The sequence below is a fragment of the Arachis hypogaea genome, chromosome 3, assembly GCF_003086295.3.
Source record: "Arachis hypogaea cultivar Tifrunner chromosome 3, arahy.Tifrunner.gnm2.J5K5, whole genome shotgun sequence".
Classification (NCBI taxonomy): domain Eukaryota; kingdom Viridiplantae; phylum Streptophyta; class Magnoliopsida; order Fabales; family Fabaceae; genus Arachis; species Arachis hypogaea.
The window spans coordinates 32774455-32786607 of record NC_092038.1 but is presented as its reverse complement, the minus strand read 5'-3'; the positions used below and the strand labels follow the sequence as shown (position 1 = coordinate 32786607).

Here is a 12153-nt window from a genome sequence, read left to right as displayed (position 1 = left end):
GAGCGCGTCACTATGATTTCTTCCATTTCGCGCGGTCGCGTGAGCCATGCGCCCGCGTCGCTTCTCGCTGGACATCTCCTCAATTTCTTATGTTCCTTCCATTTTTGCAAACTTCCTCTCCATTCTCTCAGCCATTTCTGTCCTATGAAGTCTGAAACACTTAACACACATATCACGGTATCGAATGGTATAAAGGAGAATAAAAATATACAATTAAAAGATCTTTAGGAAGCAAGTTTTCAATGATAGAACAATTTGGGAAGGAATTGTAAATACATGCTAATCATATGAATAAGTGGGTGAAAAGCTTGATAAAACCACTCAATCAAACAAAATATAAACCATAAAATAATGGTTTATCAACCTCCCCATACTTAAACATTAGCATGTCCTCATGCTAAGCTCAAGGAGACAAAATAAATGAGTAGGGAACAGCAGGACTCATGCAATGCAACCTATAAATGTGAATGTAACTACATGCTAAAATGATTCTACCTACTTGGTGAAAAAGTAAATAGATCTTTCAAGAACAGATATGAACTGGATTTCACTAATTCAAATTTAAAAATGAAGTACAAATAAATTGCAAGAAGAAGATAGCTCATGGAAGCAGGAAACATAGAATTAAGTATTGAACCCTCACTGGTAGTGTATATGCACTCTAATCTCTCAAGTGTCTAGGGTCAATCACTCTACTCTTCCCTGGTCATGCTTTCTAAACTTTGTTCTTCATCTAATCAATCAACAAATATTTAATGTACCAATGCAAACATCATGAGGTCTTTTCAAGGTTGTAATGGGGCTAAGACAAGGGTGAGGATATATGTATGGCTAAGTGAGCTATAAATTGAATCTTTGAGTAACCTGGGCTATCACCTAACTTACATACATTCTATATAACTTCTAAAATCATGCCTAGCTACCCATAATTCTCACTTTTGTATCACATACTCATGTATCAACTTTTCTTTTAATTTGTGTCACATATGCATTGATCTTTTATTAACTTAACATTGGGGTAATTTTGTCCCCTTATTTATTTATTTATATATATATATTATATATATATATATATTTTCTCTTTTTTTTATAGAGACATAAAAATTAAAATAATATATCAATGCATATGGAATTTTTTATTTTCTGTTTTACATGAGTAGATACCTAAATTTCCCAATATTCAAAATTAGAAACATGATACATTCCCTTATTAACCCATGTTCCCACAGTTTCCCCACACTTAGTTGATGCACAACCTCTATCTTAAGCTAACCAAAGATTCAATTAGGATATTTAATTTATTTTTCTGCTTAAGGCTAGTGATGTGGTAAAATATTAAACAAATGGGGATTAAAAAGCTTAAAGTGGCTAACAAGGGTGACATAAAAGGGTAGGCTTATTTGGGATAAGTGAGCAAAAATAAGTAATGGCCTCAATCACATGCAAGCATGTAAATACACTAAATAATGGACATATAGAATGGAACAAAGTAAAGAAAACACACAAGAATAAAAATTTATGGTTAAATAATGTAACCATGTAAATAAGCTCAAAATCTCACAGGTTGTGTGTTCTTTGACTCAAAAACCATGTTCCAAATACAACTTCAAACAAATTTAACAAAAAAAAAATTTCAATTTAAATTAGTGGAATACTATAAAAATTTCTTGAAAAAGAAAATATTACTTCAACCAAGTAATGGTAATATATGCACATAATCAAATAAACATGCAAATGCAACAACTAATTTAAATGTTGGTGTTGAGACAGGAAGATACTAACCCACGGAGATCGGTATTGACCTCCCCACACTTAAAGAGTGCACCGTCCTCAGTGCATGCAAAGCTGTATAGGTGGGCGGAGGTTATGGTTCCTCAGCTGGTGCTCTTAGCAGAGTCTTTCTCTTTACCCTTCCTGGTGGCCATCCTGAAAAGGGAGAAGAGAAATGGACATGAAGTCAAAGGGATAGAGCAGAGAGAAGGGCAGTATGAGTGATAATCATGCCAAAGTAAAGAAGAATGTCGTTAACACATGGTCGCGATTCTATGAAATTAGGACAACAATGGAAACAGGGCATGATAAATTGAGGCAATTAGATGCAAGATGTTTATTGGCATGCTGGCAAAGGCATGAGTAGCATAAATCAAGCATTAAAAGACTTACTATATTATTAGTCGTGAGAAACTAACAATAACATTTTTATTGACATTTATATTTAATTAATAAAATATTGGAAAGGGTTTTGTGAAAAAAAAAGAAAAGATATAATTTTTTAAAATAAGATAAGATAAGATTTTGAAAAAGATATAATTTTTGAAAAAGATTTGAAATTTGAAATTTGATTTTGAAATCTGAAAATTTTTTTTGAAAAATATTTACAATAACCAATAATAAGGCACACGTTTGCAATTCTCCGGCAACGGCGCCATTTTGAAGAACTGAAGATTGTTAGTTTAGAAGTTATAATAAATTCTTGTTGCAAGTATAGTTTCTAAACCAAGCAATCAACCTTTCTTACAAATGTTTTGGTTGTCACAAGTAACAAACCCAATAAAATTTATAAATCGAAGTATTCAAACCTCAGGTCGTCTTCTCAAGGAATTGCAGGAAAGTATGATTTATTATTGGTTATGCAAAACAGTATTTTTGGGTTTTAAAAATGGTTTTGAATAAGAGAAATAAATTATAGGAATTAATAAATTAATAATTAATAAAACTCTTGGCAAGGTATGAAAACTGGAAGTCCCATCCTAGTTATCCTTATCAATGGTGATGAGAATTATATTTCTGCTACCACTAAGTCAACCTCTTACTATGAAGGTCAGTTAAGTTGATAAATTAATTTAATACCTAAAGTCCTAGTCAACTCCTTAAGGAAAGACTAGAGTTATAGGAATCTAAATTAATCAGCAAGAATAACAATTATCAATCACGATGAGTTTGACAACTCAAGAGTTACTAATTAATCAACCAAAGGCAATAGTAAATAATCTAAATTATAAATAGGGAAAAAGTAATCATGAGTCTGAAATATCTCAAATTATATTAATTAAGAAAATCATAACATGAATGGTCATTAAACAAATAAAAGAGAAAAATAACTAAAAAGAACATTGAACCTGAGATGAAGAAGAAATATTCCTAATCCTAATAAAAATCCTAATCCTAAGAGAGAGGAGAAAACCTCTCTCTCTAAAAACTACATCTCAATTATGAAAAGTGAAATATGATCTGATCTGAAGTGATCTCTTGAGAATAAAAATATACAATTAAAAGATCTTTAGGAAGCAAGTTTTCAATCATAGAACAATTTGGGAAGGAATTGTAAATACATGCTAATCATATGAATAAGTGGGTGAAAAGCTTGATAAAACCACTCAATCAAACACAATATAAACCATAAAATAATGTTTTATCATCGGAGTTTTAGTTTGACTCCTAGTTGTTGCCAATTTCGAAAGAATATAAGCTCTATCGTTTTGTTCTCGAGGTATGTGGGAAATATCAAAATTTTGGAAACCACCAATAAGGTTATTGACAATAGCATTATATTTTTCTAATAGTGGATCTTTTACCTGGAAGTTACCTGTTACCTGTTGCACCACGAGTAGGGAATCGCATTTGATGTTTAGTTGTGTTATGCCCATTGTGTGGGCCAGCTTTAGTCCTGCTATTTGTGCCTCGTATTCTGCCTGGTTATTGCTTGCATGGAAGGTAAATTGCAGGGATTGCTCTAGAGCTGTCCCTTGTTCGTCTTCAAGCAGAATTCCAGCTCCAGAACCCTTATTGTTCGAAGCCTCATCGACGTATAGCGTCCAATTAGATATGGTTGGACTGGATTTGTCTACCGTCAGCTCTGCAATCAGCCAGTGCTTGAGACTTTATAGCTCCTCGTGATTGGTATTGGATGTCATACTCAGATAGTTTGATTGACCATTTGATGAGTCTTCCGTCAAGCTCGGGTTTTGCCAGAACTTGACGGAGGGGCTGTTCTATTTTTACTATAATGGTATGACTCTGGAAATAGTACCGCAAACGTCTGGCCATTATTATTAAGGCCAAGGCGAGTTTTTCTATCCTCGGGTATCTGACTTCAGCTTGTTGGAGAGACTTGCTGATGAAGTATACTGGATGGTGTTGATTTTCCTGTTTCTGTTACCAAGACAGAACTGATAGCATGATTAGTAACAGATAAATAGAGGTATAACGGTTTACCCAATTCCAGTTTGTGAAGTATAGGTGGTTCTAATAGATTGGTTTTGAGCAAAGTGAAGGCTTTTTCGCATTCCTCAAACCATTCAAAATTTTCCTATTTCCTTAGCGCCTTGAAGAAGTGATGCGATTGGTGAGCTATACAAGGCAAAAATCGAGACAATGCTGCTAGCCGACCAGTAAATTGTTGAACCTCTTTGACCGTTGATAGGCAAAATTGTGATTTACACTTTTCATAACTCGAACAATTCTTAGCAATGGCTCCAAAAACTTGGTGCACACTACTATGGTTCACTCACATTCTTGACAACTTCGCACAACTAACCACCAAGTGCACTGAGTCGTCCAAGTAATAAACCTTATGTGAGTAAGGGTTGATCCCACGGAGATTGTTGGTATGAAGCAAGCTATGGTCATCTTGTAAATCTCAGTCAGGCAGATTCAAATGGTAATAATGGTTTTCGAATATAAGGATAAATAAATAGAAAATAAAGATAGAGATACTTATGTAAATCATTGGTGGGAATTTCAGATAAGTGTATGGAGATGCTTTGTCCCTTCTGAATCTCTGCTTTCCTATTGCCTTCATCCAACCCTTTATACTCCTTTCTATGGCAAGCTGTATGTAGGGCATCACTGTTGTCAATGGCTACTTCCCATCCTCTCAGTGAAAATGGTCCAAATGCTCTATCACAGCATGGCTAATCATCTGTCGATTCTCGATCATGTCGGAGTAGAATCTATTGATTCTTTTGCGTCTGTCACTACGCCCAACAATCGCGAGTTTGAAGCTCGTCACAGTCATTCAATCCCTAAATCCTACTCGGAATACCACAGACAAGGTTTAGACTTTCCAGATTCTCAAGAATGGCCGCCAATAATTCTAGCTTATACCACGAAGATTCTGATTAAGGAATCCAAGAGATACGTGCTCGATCTAAGGTAGAACGGAGGTGGTTGTTAGGCACGCGTTCATAGGTGAGAATGATGATGAGTGTCACGGATCATCACATTCATCATGTTGAAGTGCAGCGAATATCTTAGAATAAGAATAAGCGTGAATTGAATAGAAGAACAATAGTACTTTGCATTAATACTCGAGGTACATTAGAGCTCCACACCTTAATCTATGGTATGTAGAAACTCCACCGTTGAAAATACATAAGTGATGAAGGTCCAGGCATGGCCAAATGGCCAGCCCCCAAATGTGATCTAAAGACCGAATGGTCAAAGACTAGACGTGTAAAAGATTGATACCAAGATCAAAATACAATAGTAAAAAGTCCTATTTATACTAGACTAGCTACTAGGGTTTACAGAAATAAGTCTAAGTGCAGAAATCCACTTCCGGGGCCCACTTGGTGTGTGCTTGGGCTGAGCTTGAGCTTTACACGTGCAGAGGCTTCTCTTGGAGTTAAACGCTAAATTGTAACGTGTTTTTGACGTTTAACTCTGGTTTGTGACGTGTTTTTGGTGTTTTACTCCAGAATGCAGCATGGAATTGGCGTTGAACGCCAATTTGCGTCATCTAAACTTGAACAAAGTATGAACTATTATATATTGCTGGAAAGCTCTGGATGTTTACTTTCCAACGCCATTGAGAGCGCGCCATTTGGAGTTCTGTAGCTCTAGAAAATCTATTTCGAGTGCAGGGAGGTCAGAATCCAACAGCATCAGCAGTCCTTTGTCAGCCTCCTATCAGATTTTTGCTCAGGTCCCTCAATTTCAGCCATAAAATACCTGAAATTACAGAAAAATACACAAACTCATAGTAAAGTCCAGAAATGTGAATTTTGCATAAAAACTAATAAAAACATTCCTAAAAGTAGCTAGATCCTACTAAAAACTACCTAAAAATAATGCCAAAAAGCGTATAAATTATCTGCTCATCACAACACCAAACTTAAATTGTTGCTTGTCCCCAAGCAACTAAAAATCAAATAGGATAAAAAGAAGAGAATATACTATAAATCCCAAAACATCAATGAAGCTTAGTTCTAATTAGATGTGCAGGACTTGTAGCTTTTTGCTTCTGAACAATTTTGGTATCTCACTTTATCCTTTGAAGTTTAGAATGATTGGCATCTATAGGAACTCAGAGTTCAGATAGTGTTATTGATTCTCCTAGTTAAGTATGTTGATTCTTGAACACAGCTACTTTTATGAGTCTTGGCCGTGGCCCTAAGCACTTTGTTTTCCAGTATTACCACCGGATACATAAATGCCACAGACACATGACTGGGTGAACCTTTTCAGATTGTGACTCAGCTTTGCTAAAGGCCCCAGTTAGAGGTGTCCAGAGCTCTTAAGCACACTCTTTTTGCTTTGGATCACGACTTTAACCACTCAGTCTCAAGCTTTTCACTTGGACCTGCATGCCACAAGCACATGGTTAGGGACTGCTTGATTTAGCCGCTTAGGCCTGGATTTCATTTCCTTGGGCCCTCCTATCCATTGATGCTCAAAGCCTTGGATCTTTTTTACCCTTGCCTTTTGGTTTTAAGGGCTATTGGCTTTTTCTGCTTGCTTTTTCTTTTTCTTTCTTAAAAATTTTTTCACCACTTTTTTTTTTCGCAAGCTTTGTTCTTCACTGCTTTTTCTTGCTTCAAGAATAAATTTTTTTATTTTTTAGATCATCAACAATATTTCTCTTTTTCATCATTCTTTCAAGAGGCAACAGTTTTAACATTCATAAACAACAAGATAAAAAAATGCACTGTTCAATCATTCATTCAGAGAACAAAAAGTATTGTCACCACATCAATATAATTAAACTAATTTCAAGGATGAATTCGAAACTCATGTACTTCTTGTTCTTTTGTATTAAAAACATTTTTCATTTAAGAAAGGTGAAGGATTCATGGAATTATTCATAGCCTTAAGACATAGTTACTAGACACTAATGATCATGTAATAAAGACGCAAACATAGACAAACATGAAGCTTAAAAACCGAAAAACAGAGAGATAAGAACAAGGAAGTTAAGGAATGAGTCCACCTTAGTGATGGTGGCGCCTTCTCCTTGAAGGACCAATGATGTCCTTGAGTTCCTCTATATCTCTTTCTTGCCTTTGTTGCTCCTCCCTCAAAGCTCTTTGATCTTCTCTAATTTCATTGAGAATGATAGAGTGCTCTTGGTGTTCCACCCTTAATTGGTTCATGTCATGACTCAATCCTTCTAGAGAAGTGTTGAGTTATTTTCAATAGTTGTTTGGAGGAAAGTGCATCCCTTGAGGCATCTCAGGGATTTCTTGATGATGAGCTTCCTCATGCGTCTCTTGAGATCCATGAATGGACTCTCTTGTTTGCTCCATCCTTTTCTTACTGATGGGCTTGTCCTCTTCGATGAGGATGTCTCCTTCTATGACAACTCCAGCTAAGTAGCATAGATGGCAAATGAGATGAGGAAAAGCTAGCCTTGCCAAGGTGGAGGGCTTTTCGGCTACTCTGTAGAGTTCTAGAGAGATGACTTCATGAACTTCTACTTCCTCTCCAATCATGATGCTATGGATCATGATGGCCCGATCCAAAATTACTTCGGATCGATTGCTAGTAGGAATGATGGAACGTTGGATGAACTCCAACCATCCTCTAGCCACAGGCTTAAGGTCCAGTCTTCTCAATTGAACCGACTTGCCTTTTGAGTCTCTTTTCCATTGAGCTCCTTCCACACATATGTCCATGAGAACTTGGTCCAATCTTTGATCAAAGTTGACCCTTCTAGTGTAGGGGCGTGCATCTTCTTGCATCATAGGCAAGTTGAACGCCAACCTTACATTTTCCTGACTGAAATCTAAGCATTTCCCCCGAACCATTGTAAGCCCATTCTTTGGGTTTGGGTTCATGCTTTGATCATGGTTCCTAGTGATCCATGCATTGGCATAGAACTCTTGAACCATTAAGATTCTGACTTGTTGAATGGGGTTTGTAAGAACTTTCCAACCTCTTCTTTGGATCTCATGTCGGATCTCCGGATACTCATTTTCTTGAGCATGAAAGGGACCTCAGGGATTACCTTCTTCTTGGTCACAACTTCATAGAAGTGGTCTTGATGGGCTTTTGAGATGAATCTTTTCATCTCCCATGACTCGGAGGTGGAAGCTTTTGTCTTCCTTTTCCTCTTTCTAGAGGTTTCTCCGGCCTTAGGTGCCATCAATGGTTATGGAAAAACAAAAAAGCTATGCTTTTACCACACCAAACTTAGAATGTTGCTCGCCCTCGAGCAAAGAAAAGAAAGAATAGAAGAATAAGAAAAAGATATGGAGGAGAGGGAGAGATGTGTGGGTTTGGCCAAGGGGGAGAAGAGAGGGTTGTGTTGTGTGAAAATGAAGAAGGATGGAGGGATTTATATAGTGGAGGGAGAGAGAATGGGGTTCGGTCATTTAGGGTGGGTTTGGGTGGGAAAGAGATTTTGAATTTGAAGGTATGTGGGGTTTATGGGGAAGAGTGGATGGATGTGAGTGGTGAAGAGGTGATGGGGGAGAGAGATTGGGGTGATTGGTGAATGATGTTTGGGGAAGAGTGTTATGAAAAGGTGTGAGAGAGAGGGAGAAGGTAGGTGGGGATCCTGTGGGATCCACAGATCCTGAGGTGATCCTGTGGGATCCACAGATCCTGAGGTGTCAAGGATTTCTCATCCCTGCACCCTTTAGGCATGTAAAATGCCCTCTATATGCAATCCTGGCGTTTAACGCCAGACTGATGCTTATTTCTGGCGTTAAACACCCAAATGTAGCTTGTTTCTGGCGTTTAACACCAGCCTGATGCTTGTTTCTGGCATTAAACGTCAGACAGAAGCTTGTTTCTGGCGTTTAAACGCCCAAATATAGCCTGTTTCTGGCGTTAAACGCCAGACATATACTTGTTTCTGGCGTTTAAATGCCAGACAGCTCTTCCTCCAGGGTGTGCTTTTTCTTCTGCTGTTTTTTATTTTGTTTTTAATTTTTACAATTATTTTGTGACTCCACATGATCATAAACCTAATAAAATATAATAGAACAATAGAAATATAGATAAATAAAAATTAGGTTGCCTCCCAATAAGCGCTTCATTAATGTCAATAGCTTGACAGTGAGCTCTCATAGAGCTTTACAGATGTTCAGAGCATTGTTGGGACCTTCCAACACCAAACTTAGAGTTTGAATGTGGGGGTTCAACACCAAACTTAGAGTTTGGTTGTGGCCTCCCAACACCAAACTTAGAGTTTGATTGTGGGGGCCTTGTTTGACTCTGTATTGAGAGAAGCTTTTCATGCTTCCTCTCCATGGTTGTAGAGGAAGATCCTTGAACTTTAAACACAAGGTAGTCCCCATTCAATTGAAGGACTAGCTCTCCTATGTCAACATCAATCACAGCTCCTGCTGTGGCTAGGAAGGGTCTTCCAAGGATGATGCATTCATCCCCATCCTTCCCAGTGTCTAAGATTATGAAATCAGCAGGGATGTAAAGGCCTTTAACCTTCACTAATACGTCCTCTACCAATCCATAAGCTTATTTTATTGACTTGTCTGCCATCTCTAATGAGATTCTTGCAGCTTATACCTCAAAGATCCCCAGTTTCTCAATTACAGAGAGTGGCATAAGATTTATACTTGACCCCATGTCACACAGAGCCTTCTTAAAGGTCATGGTGCCTATGGTACAGGGTATTAAGAATTTACCAGGATCTTATTTCTTTTGAGGTAAAGTTTTCTGAACCCATGTGTTTCGTTCACTAATGAGCAAGGGAGGTTCTTCTTCCCAAGTCTCATTACCAAATAACTTGGCATTTAGCTTCATGATGGCTCCTAGATATTGAGCAACTTGCTCTTCAGTTATATCTTCATCCTCTTCAGAGGAAGAATAGTTCTCAGAGCTCATGAATGGCAGAAGGAAGTTTAATGGAATTTCTATGGTCTTTATATGAGCCTCAGATTCCTTTAGGTCCTCAATAGGGAATTTTTTCTGTCTGGAGGACGTCCCATGAGGTCTTCCTCATTGGGATTCACGTCCTCCCCTTCCTCTTTGGATTCGGCCATTTTGATTATATCAATGGCCTTGCACTCTCTTTTTGGATTCTCTTCTGTATTGTTTGGGAGAGTACTAGGAAGAGTTTCAGTGATTTTCTTACTCAGCTGACCCACTTGTGCCTCCAAGTTTCTAATGGAGGACATTGCTTCATTCATGAAACTTAAAGTGACCTTAGATAGATCAGAGACTATGTTTGCTAAGCCAGAGGGGCTCTGCTTCGAATTTTCTGTTTGTTGCTGAGAAGATGATGGAAAAGGCTTGCTATTGCTAAACCTATTTCTTCTACCATTATTAAAGCCTTGTTGAGGCTTTTGTTGATCCTTCCATAAGAAATTTAGATGATTTCTCCATGAAGAATTATAGGTGTTTCCATAGGGTTCACCCATGTAATTCACCTCTGCCATTGCAGGGTTCTCAGGATCATAAGCTTCTTCTTCAGAAGATGCCTCTTTAGTACTATTGGATGCATTTTGCCATCCATTCAGACTCTGAGAAATCATGTTGACTTGCTGAGTCAACATTTTGTTTTGAGCCAATATGGCATTCAGAGTATCAATTTCAAGAACTCCCCTCTTCTGAGGCGTCCCATTACTCACAGGGTTCCTCTCAGAGGTGTACATGACTTGGTTATTTGCAACCATGTCAATGAGTTCTTGAGCTTCTGCAGGCGTTTTCTTTAGGTGAATGGATCCACCTGCAGAATGGTCTAGTGACATCTTAGAGAACTCAGATAGACCATCATAGAGTATATCCAAAATGGTCCACTCTGAAAGCATGTCAGAAGAACACTTTTTGGTCAACTGCTTGTATCTTTCCCAAGCTTCATAGAGGGATTCACCATCTTTTTGCTTGAAGGTCTAAACATCCACTCTAAGCTTGCTCAGCTTTTGAGGAGGAAAGAACTTGGGCAAGAAGGTCGTGACCAGCTTATCCCAAGAGTCCATGCTATCTTTAGGTTGTGAGTCTAACCATGTTTTATCCCTGTCTCTTACAGCAAAAGGGAAAAGCATGAGCCTGTAGACTTCAGGATCTACTCCATTAGTCTTAACAGTATCACAGATCTGCAAGAACTCAGTTAAAAACTGATAGGGATCTTTTGATGGAAGTCCATGAAACTTGCAGTTCTGTTGCATTAGAGCAACTAGTTGAGGCTTCAGCTCAAAATTGTTTGCTCCAATGGCAAGGATTGATATGCTCCTTCCATAAAAATTGAAAGTAGGTGTAGTATAATCACCAAGCATCCTCCTTGCATTATTATTTGGTTCAGCCATGTCTCCTTCTTTTTCGAGATTCTCTGCAAGGTTTTCTTTGAATTGTTGTGCTTTAGCTTCTCTTAACTTCTTCTTCAGAGTCCTTTCAGATTCAGGATCTGCTTCAACAAGAATATTCTTGTCCTTGCTCATGCTCATATGAAAAAGAAGAGAACAGAAAAGAAGAGGAATCCTCTATGTCACAGTATAGAGATTCCTTTATGTGAGTAGAAGAAGAAGAATAGAAGAAGGAGAAGAAAAAACTTCGAACACAGAGAAGAAGAGGGGGTTCAAATTTTTAAGATGAAGAGAAGAGTGTTAGTAATTAAATAAATAAATAGAAGAATATGAGAGAGAGAGAAATTCGAAAATTGTTTTTGAAAAATGGTTAGTGATTTTCGAAAATTAAGAGAAGAAATAATATTAAAATTAAAATTTGAAACAATTAGTTAAAAAAAGAATTTTGAAAAAGAGGAAGGAATTTTCGAAAATTAGAGAGAAAAAAGTAGTTAGGTGGTTTTGAAAAAGATAAGAAACAAACAAAAAGTCAGTTAGTTAGTTGAAAAAGAATTGAAAATCAATTTTGAAAAGATAAGAAGTTAGAAAAGATTTTGAAATTGATTTTGAAAATGATATGATTTAAAAAATATATTTTGAAAAGATATGATTGAAAAAGATATTT

The 12153-nt window shown here is 37.3% G+C and overlaps 1 non-coding gene across 1 annotated transcript; it reads left to right on the top strand.

The window, feature by feature from the left end:
• The first annotated feature begins 10991 nt into the window (after window positions 1–10991).
• Window positions 10992–11099, top strand: LOC112793980 (small nucleolar RNA R71). Its single transcript, XR_003198663.1, has one exon. It is a non-coding gene; the product is annotated as a small nucleolar RNA R71 (small nucleolar RNA).
• The last annotated feature ends 1054 nt before the right edge of the window (window positions 11100–12153 follow it).